The 14042-nt window shown below is 42.1% G+C and overlaps 1 long non-coding RNA gene across 1 annotated transcript; it reads right to left on the bottom strand.

The window, feature by feature from the left end:
• Window positions 1-4137: 4137 nt before the first annotated feature.
• On the bottom strand, window positions 4138-13842 carry LOC146442381 (uncharacterized). Its single transcript, XR_014849592.1, has 3 exons — window positions 13688-13842; window positions 5676-5844; window positions 4138-4417 (listed from the first exon to the last, which is right to left on the bottom strand). It is a non-coding gene; the product is annotated as an uncharacterized LOC146442381 (long non-coding RNA).
• Between the last annotated feature and the right edge of the window lie 200 nt (window positions 13843-14042).

Raw genomic sequence — 14042 nt, 5'->3', positions numbered from 1 at the left:
GTCCATTCCCTGCCCTCACAGCCACCAAAGGCTTCAGCCTTAGAGAGGCCACATGAACCAGAGACCCCAAAAGCCTGTGTACAATTGTTTATCTGGTGTCCTGGCAGTGCTGAGAAATACAAGCAGGTGCCACGTTGCCCACTGTACAGATGGGCAAGCAGCAGTCAGAGAAAGAAAACCAAGAAACAAAAAAGGCAGCATTTCCCATGAAAGCAAAGACACACCTGCACATTGTGCCCCTCTTGCTATGTGACACACCCCACAGGATAGAGGTGCCCAGTGCTGAGAACCCCTGGTGGGGCTGAGAGGGATCTCCTTGTCCTGAGTTTTCACACTGAATGAATTTTGCAAAGGGAGTTTTGAAATCCACTGGCAAGCTTTAAAATTCTTTAGCAAACTGTGTGAATAAACTTTTTGGGATGCTCTTCTTTAAAAAATCAGCTGTCATGTAGCTGTAGTTGCATTCATAGAGACTGAACTATGTGTGTAGAAAGCAAAATTCATTACCCTATTATTAAGGCAGTGCTGTTAAACATAGTCCATATGAGAACACTGGTCTTAAACTGTTGGCTATCCAGATGCAAATTAAGTGTATTTTTATCTCCATTTCATATGAAGTGTCATGGGCTCATGCTGGGAACAGCCCAATGCAGAGTCACTCTCATGGGAGGAGCAATAACTGATAACAAACCAATAATTCCTGATGCTCATCCTCCCCAGACTCACCTGCCATGTCTTCAGCTGCTCCTGCTCCAAACACTGCAGGATGAGACAAAGGTGAGGGTGAAGGCCATCCCAGAAGAGTGGGCAGGAGGTGTCAGCATGGCATCTGAGGGTCCAGCAGGCATGCACAGGTCACAGGAAACCTCTGCCAGCGAGCAGAGGCTCTGATGATGCTGAGCATTGCCTGGGAAGCACTTGCTTGTCTGGCAAGATGCTCATTCCCTGGGAATAGTGAAGGAGCATTGTAAAGTCTTAGTCTTTGTGGTCAGGCTTAGGAAATGTTTTAAAATAGATCAACGGGATATTTAATGAAAGTAGAAAAGCCTACTAAAATACAGATAATAAAATTGAATCTTTGCATGAGGAAAAGATTTGTAAAGTTGCAGCTGTTTAAAAATAGGCAATCTTTTAGCTGCATAAAATGCTTAAATCTACTGAGGAAAAAGAGAATAAAGATATTTTACTTCATTATATTATCTATTTAAAGGTTGATTATTAAATAGTTATTTTAACTAGCCATGCAAAAACATGGGATATCAGATGTTACTGGGTACAGACAATCTGTAGAGAGGCAAAAGACATCTCAAAGCTGCCTGGGTTTTGTTGTAATTGTTCAAGCCTCAGAACTGCTCCTGGCTCTAGAGAGTTGGTGACCCAGTGTTCCCCATCTTTGGGAGGTGGAACCCTCCTTAGATGAGACAGTTTTTTCCAAACACTTTTTATAATGCTTCTTTGCAACACCTACATTCTAAACCCCTATTTGCCAGAGACAGCCCATGTAAGGGGACACAAAACAGCTGAGAAGTGAAGCAGTTTGAGCTCCTATTGCTCTGATCAGGGCTCTGAAGCTCAGTATAGCACAAACACTCCCTGCCCTTCTGTGGCACTTCTGTACTTGAGCCCAAGGACCCTGGCACCCTGCCATGGATCTCCCCCACCATACAAGCCCCCAGACACACACAGAGTCCTCATTCCTCTTGCATTACAGAACTTCCATTTAGAGCAGGAGCCCACAGGAAAAAAAAAAAAAAAAATGGAAAACTTACAATAGCCAGCACATATGCACAAAAAAGGGATGAGCAGATGATAGCATGAAAAGAATATTTACCACAAAGGAGTGGTGAGACCATTTGAAACCTGGGGTTATAAAGTAGTCAAAAAAAAAAAGTGAAGCAAAACTGGGGAAGTCATCTTCACATGGAAGGAGAAGTCAGTCAAACTTCTCTGATCCTACATGGCATGCAGAGACTGGCAAACCCCAGAAGAAATAAATATATTTTTTAAAGAACTTATTTCAGATCACTTTTTCCTTTGCTTATCTGTCATGATCAGAGAATGGACCCAAGGCTATCTATCACAGTACATAATATCTTTGTTAGTGTCTGAAGTAGCTCTGCAGGCTCTGGAAGAGATCGCTGCACTGCTTTAAGTGTTAGTGATGGGCATGACACAGATCCTGGCAACTAACAAAAATTTTAGTTTGCTTTCAAGATGTGCTTAGAAGTGAAGTCAAATGCCATTTATCCAGTTAAACGAGCTTCAACTCTCTTGATAGTTTCTCTGCTCCACTTTCATTATTTATTAGTATATATTACTGGGATATAGGAATGCTTAACAGCTTGAACCAAGAAGGAATTCTCATTATAAGAGGTGTTGTACAAGCACACAGCAACAGACAGCTCCTGCTCAGAGAGCTCCTGATCTGACCAGAAAAAACTGGCATGTGCTGTGAAAGGCAATTGATGGAAAGAAGTTTATTTTGCAGTAAAGCCAGGAATGGTGACTGAACAGCAAACATAATTTTTAAGTTTTGGCACGGGGTTTTCAAGTATTTTCTGCCTTTCTGAGGCAATGTTCATGAAAAAAATCCCATCTTTGTTTTCCCACCTGAGACCAGCCATGATTATGAACATCGTTAGTGAGTTGGCTAAATGTTTCATTTTCCTCGGTGCATTTTTGGCCCAATATCCAGCTGAATTATGTAATTAATTTGTGTTTTTTGGTCAGCTCCTCCCAAATATTTTTTGAATCTTTTGGCTCACAGCAGTAAAATTTAATAGAGGGATAAAGGTCTCAACATCATTAAATTTCAGACAAGTTCTGTAAAAGTACTAAATAATCAGATAGAGGGAAGAGATCTAATTAATACTCCACCAAGAGAAAGACAATACAGTGACCTCAGCTACTTTCAGAAACTGGATAATTCCCAAAGAAGTTCAGCCTCAGAAGACAAACCCTTAGAAAATATTTTGCCATTAGTTCTGCTGGTTTTGGGGCAATCTGGCTGTGCAAATGCTGATATTTGGATGATTGGGCTGACAAAAGTAAAAGACCGGAAAAACATGTCATGCTTGTTACAAATATATGTCATTTTGCCTTCTCTCCCCAGGGTCCCACCCTCTCTCAAAGAAGATACCATGATAAATCCTTCTTCTGGCTGTACAGGGACAATCAGAGCTGTCTAAAGGCTTTATAGACATGTAGCAATAGTTGATTTTTCCCAGCCATAAGAATAAATTTATACAGTCTGTATCCTCGAGAAAGACCCCTAATTCCCAGGCTGTGAAGGGAAAGGGAGATTGTGGAAAAGGTAGTTCTGCTAGGTATTGCAGAGCTGGTGTGGTGTTGGATGCCCACTGGGATAAGTCCATCCTTCCCTGCTCCCCAGTAAGCTCTTCCTGATCCAGCCCCTCCATCAGGAGTCAGCCCTCACTGCCCCACATGCCTCTCACCAAAGCTGGACCCTTTGTAAAGGTGGTGGTGGGACAGATGCTCCTTCCCATATTCCTTGTCTCATTTCTGCCATTTCCATTTTCCTTCCCTTGTTTGGCTGAGGACTGAGCTGGTCCTAGGTGCAATCCCAGTAGGATCCAATCAAAGTATTTCGAAGTATAATTCAGCCCAAGGTGGGAATACCTGCTCACACAGAGTTATGACTATTTAATGCCATGTCTTGCTGCCTTACAGAGCACCCCAAAACACATCCTCCACAATGGCAGTGGATGCATCCCTGAAAGAATGCTGTAAACATCACATGCAAACCACCTGCCTCCTCCTCCACAGCCAGCAGCACTGGATTCTGCTATCAAGGCTGATGAACATCTGCTCAGTGCTTCCACTGTTTTCTCAGATGCTTCATGTGCAATGGTGAAGCAGAAGAGGAATGTTTTAAAGATGAGCCAGCTACAGATGGAAACTCCTGAGGGTCACAGAGTTTTCAGCATTTCTTCTCACGGATGACTGCACAAAGCATTTGGTGTAGGAAAGCAATAGCTCATCTTAGCCAGAAAAAGTCATGCCTTGTGGGTGAGGTACAGAAAACTTTTGTATATGGGAGCCTTTGTGAGGGAAACTGAAGGGTTGGTGTGGCTCAGCAGAGCAACAGAGACAAACAACATGATCAAAATATGCTGATTTGTTTAAAGCTACAGCTTTAATGATAAAGAAAATTTGAGAATAAAGGCAGTGTCTTGTTGCTTCACTGTTCTTCAGTGCTCATTCCTCTCCCATCTGTGCAACTGGGAACCTGAAGTCTCTGTGACACCAGGAAGATTTTGTGCCTGTGTTTCAGGAGAGTGGGACATATTCTGTACCATTCTGAGTGCAAAATTCAGTACACAGCACCACCTTTTCAGCTCAGTTGACCTTCCTCAGGAAAGCATTGTCCTCAGCAAGCAAATGACAAGTTTCATTTCTGAAAAATAATGGATTACAGGTTGGGAAAGGATTATGAAAAAATGAAAGGTGGATGGATTTACTTGTACAAAATCTGCTCAGCTGGGTATTATTTTTGCTCTTTTTTTTCTTTTTTTTTTTTTTTTTTTTTGACAGAGTTTACTTTAGCTCCAGCATTTGGGCCAATCAGAAGGGCACTCTGGTAACTGAGGGATTTGGAGTGAGAAGTTCCAGCACTGACCCTTCTCCCAAAGGCAGCCAACAGCAAGTGAATCAGCCACTATACCAACAAAAATGACCAAGAATAGAAAGTAGATTTCCAGCCTTCCTGCTTTGCAGCAGTTTTGTTTTTCCTTGCAGCAGCAGTGGTGATTACCTTATCTGTACATACCAGCCAGCCACACAATACAGGAAAAGCCACCATCCAAGAAATACCCATTTAATAAGCCTTGGCATCTTACATGCAGACCTGGGAAGGCAGGATGCTACACAAGAGTATCTTCCTTCTAGCAGGCTCCACAGTGACAAATACAAATCTGCAGATATGAGGTAAACCCCATTCCCAGGAAAGGGAGCATCATGTAGGAAATCTATCCTCTCGGGGAGAGCTTTGCAAAAGTCCTCATTTCTCCAGCGGTGGAAGTTTCTTTCCAGTCACTGTCATAGGATTTTTGTCTCCAAACCCACATCCCAAGGCTGTGGCATATTTTTGAGTACCCACGGAGGCTCAAATAGATGGGTATGTGAGCTGTATCCTCCTTTCCATGTTGCAGCTTATCAGGTGTTCCCATGGTATGGCTATTACAGAAATGAGTGACATCTTCCCCTATAGGACCTTCAACAATTTTATGTATTTGGTAACTAAAAGTTAACAATACCAAGTAACCTAGAAAGGCTTGGCCAAATAGAGACAGATATTACATGATTGTGCTGTATAAACACATCAGCAAGTTAATTGCCAGTGGAGGGAAAAAACCTATTTAATGAAAAGGATATGTTGGCAGGAGAGGAAATGGTTATGAACTATCTGTCCATGAATAGATTTAGGCTGGAAATTAGATGAAGGATTCTGCTCATTAAGGAAGTGGGGATCCAAAACAATCCCAAAAATGGAAGACAGAGATGAAAATCCCAAGACAGGACTTGATCCATTAAGGAGAGGATTACCTAAAATGACATCCTGAAAAGAATTTGACCCAGAAACACACAAGGTCCCTCCCTTTCCCATGCTATTACGCTCTTGATTCTCTTTTGCAGGGAAAAATATACACTCTTACCTTTCTAATTTCAGTGCTATGCATATACCCTGAAATGCACAGACAGGACTTCCATCTCAGAAAGGAAAGCAGAGAAACACAGAGAATTGCTGTCACAATCTCAGGATGTGCTGAACCTTCTTCTCCTGCTGATTGCATCTCAAATGCACATTTTAGTGATCCAAGACCACTGTGAAAGCACACTAGAATGAGCACTCTGCTTCCTGATTAGTCTGTTTTACAACTGACTACCTATTTATTGAACTTCAATGCCTGTATGTCACAAAGTGCTATTATCATATCATTGAAGTAGTCATTTTCCTTCATTACTAATTATCTTGGTAGGACATTGTATTTCTGTTACTTACCATTTATGTTGCAGTGGTATCTCAATATCCCCATTATATCAGGATGCCTTGTGCTGAACTCTACATAAACACAAGTAACAATTTTCCCTCTCCCCACAAATGTCTAAAGCCTCTAGGATTTCCTATCCATAACATTTTACCAGTTAAAGCTCAACCCTTGCAAACAGCTCTGCAGCTGTGAAAACAGAAATATATATATTTTTATTTCACAGAACTGTAGAATGGTTTGGATTGGAAGGGACCTTAATCTGATTTATTTCACTGTGGTATAGCCAAGCAGTCATTTTTGCTCAGACAGTACAGTGCTGAAAAACTCTTGGGTTTCCCATCTTTGGAGCTGCTGGTCATAGCAAAGCCTTCAGCAAAGACACTTTATTCTGCAGTGGCTTTGCAGTGTTGTGTTGTCACTCAGCAGAGCACAGCTCACAGGCAGGACCATCACACCTTTCCAAACTGTTCATGTGACCCCACCATTTAAGCTGGAGCCTTCCTGAGCTGAGGCACCTTGAACCTGAGAGCTCAGTGCATGCACAGGGCTCCCACCCCTGCAGTTAATATGTGTTTGCAGTGATCAGAGCTGAATGAGCACAACTTCAATTTCTGGTTAGATCAGAAAAGACAACATCAACAAATGCACAAATGCTGAGAGAGCAGTGTGAAGGTACTGCTGGGAGTGAGATTCTCTGTCATCTTTTATCTCACTGAGTGTCTCAGGTGGAAACTGACTGTCTCCCAATGGGCAATGTTATGTGCAGAACTTTGCCCTGGAGAAAATGACTTACGAGAAGAGATCTGAACCCACAATGCTTTCGCCTAGCAGAGGATGCCTGAAGCCTTAAATGCAGCCACTTAATCCCACCTGCTATCTGGCAGCAGCAGGTTTCCTCCCCATTGACTACAGAGGTGAACTTTAAATCCAAGCTAAAGCTTCACTGTGCTTTTACCAGTGGTGATTATACCAGGAGCCACTGTCATCAGAAATTGGCTGCCTAAAGAGAGCATCTTTGAGGAACAGTGTCTGAGACTGAAACAAAAAGCACAGATTTCTTAGTGAAAAAACCCTTAATGCAGCTCGTCAGGGAGACAGATGGCAGCTTCCCTCCCGACAGGCACTGTGGGGGCTGAGTTTGCTCAACTCCCTCTTGCTGCACTTTGATGTATTCCAGCAGCTGTATGAAGTTAATTCCAATAAATTAAACCTCTTTCAGGGACAAATGATCTGGATGAAAACTATAGTGCTAGGGGCAATCGGCCATTTGAAACTTGGTGATCTCAGAGACAGGGAAGCAGCACCCTTGTTGGCTTGTATCAGAGGCATTTGCTGAGGCACCCAGAAAAGCAATAAGAAACCAAATCAGGATCCAGAGCTCCTTCTCTATAACCACAGTAGTGCCAAGCCACTGATTTATGGTGATAAAAAATTAGCCCAGCATATGCAAGCCCTGAGAGCTGACCTTCCCTTAGCACCTTGGGAAGGCTCCATGCCATAAATTAACCCAGCCCTTCAAGAGCCTCTCCGTGATCAGCCTCAGCAGAAGGAAGAGCAGCTCAGCCTATTTAAAAGACATGTCCAAGGCTGACACTCAGCTTAATTATTGCTAATTTAAATTGGAGTGCACCATTGCGTTTACTGGGTTTATCCAGCTGGTAATGTTAGTTGTTTGCTCTGGTTTAGGACCACTCCAGTGAATATGACAATGTACAAAGGCTCGGGGTGTTGAACAATGATGGAAGAGCATCTGGAGCAGGTACCCAAGTGCTGTAATTTCTGTGCTGTCAGCACCAATCTTTCCTCAGCTATGCAGCAGGCAATCCTTACTCCCTACAGGGATATTGCTGGGTGGCTTTTCTCCTAAACTTTAGGAGTAGGACGATTTTTCAAGAAGCTTGTGTCCACTAATTTCAAACTTGTTTCTTGTAAACATCATGGTAATGTGCCAAAGGGTATCAAATCTTCAAAATAAGAAAGAATCTCTATAGATTTTTTCCGAGTATTACTTAATATCAATCTGCATATTTAAATGTCCTTTCATTTTTCACCTAGATGACCCTTTACAAGTATAGAATTTTTTTATACTCTATTGCATGAAATGCCTCAAATTATATATTAATTATAATAATATATTAGTTTGTCAGAGGAAAAACACTAATATAGTGACAGCACACAAGGAAAGAACTGGAAAACTTGGGTACTGGTTGCTTTTCACCCCCCAGCTCTTCTTCAGTTGGCCTGGTTGTTTACTGGGTGCAAGAAACTTAAACATCCTCTGATGGTATGTTCTGTTCCTGGTTATATATCTTAAAGTTCCTTGACTGTTACTCAGAACTTATTACTCTTTCCTGTTCCTTTCCAGGAAAAGTGAGTCAAATATGCAAATTACTTCTCCTTATAGCCTCTTTTAGGAGGAGATTTTAACTCTTTCCTTTCCTGTAAGAACTAAAACATAGAGTTTCTGGGAAAGTATGAGAGATGTGCCTCTCAGGGCCAAATGGCCAAATAAAGTAACCTGCCACAGACAAATTTAGCCTAAGAGATCCTTATGGAAGGACCTAAATATAAACTCATAGGCTATTTTTGTTATAATTTATCATCAACAAACCTGACAGGAATCATAAACACAAACCTTTAAGAGGTAGAAAAAGGGAGTTTTGTGTATGTTAATGTGAAACAGCCTTTGAACCTGAGACCCTGATGGGATCTATCCCTGCTTATGGTATCCTGGTCCACATTTTGCCAAAAGTCTACACTGCAAATTACCAAAGTTTTAAAATGGGATATAATTGTAAGCGCCAATGTCTAGATTTCATATACATGTAGCAATGATGTGCATTTAATCATCTGCTTCTGTAACTCACTCACCTACTAAAGGAAGACTTTATTTATTGGTGTAAAGTGACAGTCTTGTTCTTATTCAAGGGATCAGAGGTGTCACTCTGAAATGACCATCTGAACAAGTATCAGAATAGTCTAACTGTGTGGGAAGTGAGTGCCCTGGATTTTGAAGCTTAGTTATAACCCATTTGAAGCTCTCCAGGCCAATAACTCAGCCTGGCTGCTGACTGGAGAAGATTCCTCTGGTACCAAAGGAAATGACTGCCCTTGGTGTTGCAGAGTCACACAGTAGATGCAGACACAGCCGAAGAAATATTAGTCAGAGGGACAGCAAAGACAACACGTGATGGAAACAGCCCTGTCCGATGACCCCCATTAACAAAGCAGTGTGCAGAGAGCAATGGGTAGAGTGTGCTTGTGCAAACAACCACAAATTACACAACTAATTGCAGTGCCAGCCAGGAAAGCTCTTTGCAGCACCTAGTCCTGTTCTGCAGCTTGTCGCCTGCCCAGCAGGGAAGTGGTATTGAGCTGTGAGGGATCACATGCCTGTGTACCTGGAGCAATGAGGTGTGGGCAAGCCTTCCTCTCAAATCTTACCTATCATCTCACCATCCCTCCCCCAAAAGGACGGGAGAAGGTATAACTCTCCTTTTTTCATTTCCATTCTTTTTCTTTGTTTTATCCAAGGAGCCACTAGAAGGGCACTATCCCAGCATTTACTAACTGTGGGACAGGTGTTTGGGGAAACATTGTTTCTGGCAGGCAAACCCGAAATTTGGAGCCCTCCTCAGCTCCTGTCCCTGAGAGTATGAGTGCCCTCCAGAAGTTATTTGGCAGCACATATCCCCTAGCAATGCTAAGATACATTAAAAATCCAGCTATTTCATATCCCTGTCATGGAGTGGTGTCACCTGGTGTGCCAATCTGAGCTGTATTTGACCCTAAATCTTAAAGGATTTGCTATTCCACTGAATCTTGACCCTACCAGGCTCTTTTAATGTTGTCACTAACACCTGTGTGGGTATGGACAGTAAATCAGCCCAGAATGCCGATGTTCATTTCTTCATCTGTTCAAACACCACTGATGTGATGCACTTTCCCACAGATGTTCATAAACCTTTTCTAATCTCCAGCAATTTGTAACTGCTTTTACAAATAATCCATCTTCTCAGGAACCAGCTAGGACCAAGTTTAATAACTGAGTCGACAGGAATGAGATGTGAGGAGAAATTCAGAGATAGGATCCAGAGCATTAGTCTCAAAGGCCTGGCTGACACCTCCTCCTAAGTCTGCAATGGATGGGATTTCACTGTCCTCACCAGCCTGCTCTCACCATCAACCAGGAATAACTCCAAAAATGCACCACTGGGTGTTGTTCTGCTGTTTCTCAGTCTGAATGCATACAAAGCTCGCAGTCACTGTGCTCTTCTAACAGCTGGACCTTGGAGGAGATGGTGTTCCCTGTTACTCACAGCAGCCAGGTAGGCAGAGGGCTCACCAGAAAATGAGGATATCACACAGTAGTCATGTTACCCATGAGACCTATCTGTGCCTTGGTTTTCAGATAAACCCCAACATGGGACCTCAATTATTTTATGAAATGTGACTTTTGAAAAAAGGTACTGCGAAGAGTCTGGCACCAACATTGGTGTAATTCATCCTCTGACAAACTAACTTTACCATATTCTACCAATATTTCCAGCTAGGTTGGAGGGGAGAGGTCTGAGAAAGAAACAGAAATGTTTTATAGGTTAATCACACATGAAAACAGGGAGATAGGTGGATATTGAGCAAAAAAATTAAATCTGTAATTGCCTTTATTCCATTTAATTATTTTTGGGGGTGTTAGGGCTACGAATATCCTTAATTTGGTGTCAATTTGCTGAATTCAGTTAAACTATGAATACCCACTCAGAGAGGTATTGTGAATGATGAAGAAGGGAGAGAAAGACAGGGGAAGGGAGGAGAAAAAGTCACAGTTTTTAGTAGTATTAATCCTCGTGCCTCTTTCTTGTGTTTTGGTACCCAAATTTACCAAACCCCAAGCACTGAGTGCTGGGTGGGATTTAGGGCTAAGCAAGCCCCAGTGATGGATGTGAGGGAGGCAGGGGCAGAGAGACAGAATAAGTACAGAAGAGTGGAGTCCAGTGATCTTTAAAAGGCAAAGGAAGTACAAACAGGAAACTTTAGCCAAGTAAATATTTGATACAAGATTCCAGGATCTATTATTGTGATGCAGGGAAAAAACGCAGAATTTATCAAATTCAGTATTGATAGTAACTTGCTAGTAACCATTGGAATTATGGAACAAAAAGTGTGATCCGGGATTTATAAATTAACCCAAATTCAAGATTCTTTTATTTCTAACATTTCATCATTGACCCTATCAAAATTGCAAAATATGATCCAATTTATGAGCCTCAAAAATTATTTTTACTGATGCCTTATTCCTATACCTATATTATTTGTCCCCGCTACTAGAAATATTACAATGATAAATTTATTGATGCAATCACAGACAATTTAGTGCAAATTCTACCAGAATAAAATCCCCAGGATTTAGCCATTTTGACAGCCTGACTGTCCCATTATAACTTTGACATAAAAGCTAAAATTATGTGGATGTAATCCATATAAATGATGTAATAGCAGATGCAGGGAAAATAAAGGCAGAAGAAACAGAAAAATCTCTGGGATGCTCTCCAAGAGAATTTGCTCTGGATGAAGCTATTACAAGAAAATAGAATTAAATGTGACAAATACATACTTTAAAACACTAGGAAACTGAAAGAAGTGTCAAGAAAAATAAACATGAGATGAAAACATAGAGAAGGACCTGATAAAACTGCCCCTGCTTTGCTGCAAACGTGTCTCTTTGGTCTTCCTGTACCTATTGCAACACGGATGATAATGTTTGCTCTCTGGATGGGAGTTGCAGAAGATAGGCATGTGTGGAATTCCCCAGCCATCCTCAGGGCATCAGCCTGCCTCACTGCTTCTTTTTGTTTTTTATAGACAAAGTGTGGATTAGTAACTTTGCATGCTTGAAATTGCCAAATTTAATCCACAGGGCCCTAAATCCATACACATTACACGGCATTACAAAGCCCTTCTTCTTTACAAGAGTATGGTTGTGTTTTCATTCCAGATGACTTACAGCAAGTAATTAAAGGGATCATTAGCAAAGAAGTGTACAAAAATCCTTAAGCCTCTCGTGAGCAGTCTGCTTTCTTAACAAGTGGAATTGACTCTTCTAGTGCCCCATTTAATGTAGATTGTTTTGACCATGTGCCATATTTTCTTCCTAGACTCAAAACCAAAACATCCGATTAGATCTGAGTGTCTCCACCTTGCTTGAGTAATGAGTCTGTCCTTTAAAAATTTGACAGCTCCATCAAGGACTTCCTAAGTTACAGCTTAGGCTAAACCAGGCTTTTTTTCATTCTTGCAGTGAAGTATGATCAGCTTTGTCAGTTCAGAAGTTCTTCCAGGCAGGGATGGTCTCCCTAAAAGTATGTCCTGTACACAGCAAATAGGAGTTTCAACACAGTTTGGGCCTCAGGATGCTTCTGCAATGCAAACAGTAATAACAGAACGATCTGCTGATGCGATAATAACAGCGTCTGCAATTTGCCTTAAAATAGAAAATTATGGCCTTGTCCTTTGTTAGTGGGAAAGGAATGAATAATCACACTATCCTTGTCCTGCCACATGTACTGCCACATGTCCCCATGCAATGTTTCTCACCAGTCATGTCCCCATGCAATGTTTCTCAGCAGTTTCCCTGACTTCTAAGGAGCTCAAAACCAATAATCTTACTCTTACTATACAAACGGAAGTTATAAACCCCTACTATTAGTAGTTTCTTCAGGGCAGTCTCTTCCAAGTGGTTGAAGCAGCCCTACCCTACCACATCTCTCCACCACTCTCCACCCTCTTAGCTGGTGACAAATCACATTGTCACCACAGCCACCAAGGAGGGGCGATGGTCAGGCATGATCAAGAGCCAGGCTGCATGAAGGCTTTCTGGGCACAGTGCTGACCACAGCAAGGTGCTTGTTCAGTATTTATCCCTCTCTTTGAGCCAGAGCAGCCGTAGCCTTGCTTTTGCTCCTGTCCTCTTCTCTAGGATCATCTCTAGTGAGCCTGTCTCATGCCCTTCCCCCTTCAAACCCAGTTTAAAGCCTCTCAACAAGCCCTGTCAAGCCATGGGCTAGAATCCTTTTGTCCCAATTAGACAGATGAACCCCATCTGGCTCCAGCAGGCCTGGTGCCATAAAAACCACTCCATGATCCAAAACCCCAAAGTTCCACCAATAGCACCAGTCTTTAAGTCACTTGTTCACATGGTGTTTTCCTGTTCCTTTTGGAATTCATTCCTGCCTACCAAAGGAATCAAGGAGAACACCACCTGTGCTGCTGTCTCCCTAACCAGGTAACCCCGTGCCTTGAAGTCCTTTTTGTCTATCCTGGTACTTCTCTCATCAACCTCATTGCTGCCAACCTGGACAACCAGCAGTGGGTAAAAAACAGAACAAAGAGGTGAAAGTCAAACTGCTTTTCCAAGCTGGATCTTCACTGGGAAGTGTGAAAAGGCAGGAAGATCTGCTTCTGACTGCATGAGAGAAGGGACATTTTGCCCATGGAAATTGCTATGCCCTGTATGGTTATAATCCAGTGCTCATTCAGACAATTTTAAAGGCCACACTGCAAAATCTCCCTGCAGCAGCAAGGTCTGACTGATGGGATTTTGTACAGTGTTGAGGGGAAGTGAAAACTTTGAACCATGACAAAATGCATTCATTTCTTAACTCAGGCAAAACACCCACCTGCTTCCACTCGACCCTCTCTGGCAAAGTCCATGTTGTCCTCACTGAGGGTTTCAGCTGAGTACTACTTCCTGCAAGCTTTAGCTCCCAAACAGGGAGGAATTAATGACAGGCACTTTTCAATGATTAACTCATACAGTTGATAGTCATCTCCCATTCCTGTAATTAAAGAGATAAAGGTGATATGGTTAATGAGTGCTTTAGCATAAGCTTAATTGCAAACCCTCTCATCAATGAAGTGATTTATTGAAACACTTCTGGAGCAGTAAATAACTTGTCTTTGCTTTGGAAGTGAAAACTCTGAGACATAAAAGACTGGAAAATTCACAACCACTGTCAATATTCCTATGTGGCC

The sequence above is a fragment of the Lichenostomus cassidix genome, chromosome 2 (genome assembly GCF_008360975.1).
Source record: "Lichenostomus cassidix isolate B80296 chromosome 2, HeHo_3.0, whole genome shotgun sequence".
Taxonomy (NCBI): domain Eukaryota; kingdom Metazoa; phylum Chordata; class Aves; order Passeriformes; family Meliphagidae; genus Lichenostomus; species Lichenostomus cassidix.
The sequence above is the reverse complement of the archived record's forward strand: the minus strand, read 5'-3'. Positions and strand labels throughout refer to the sequence as shown.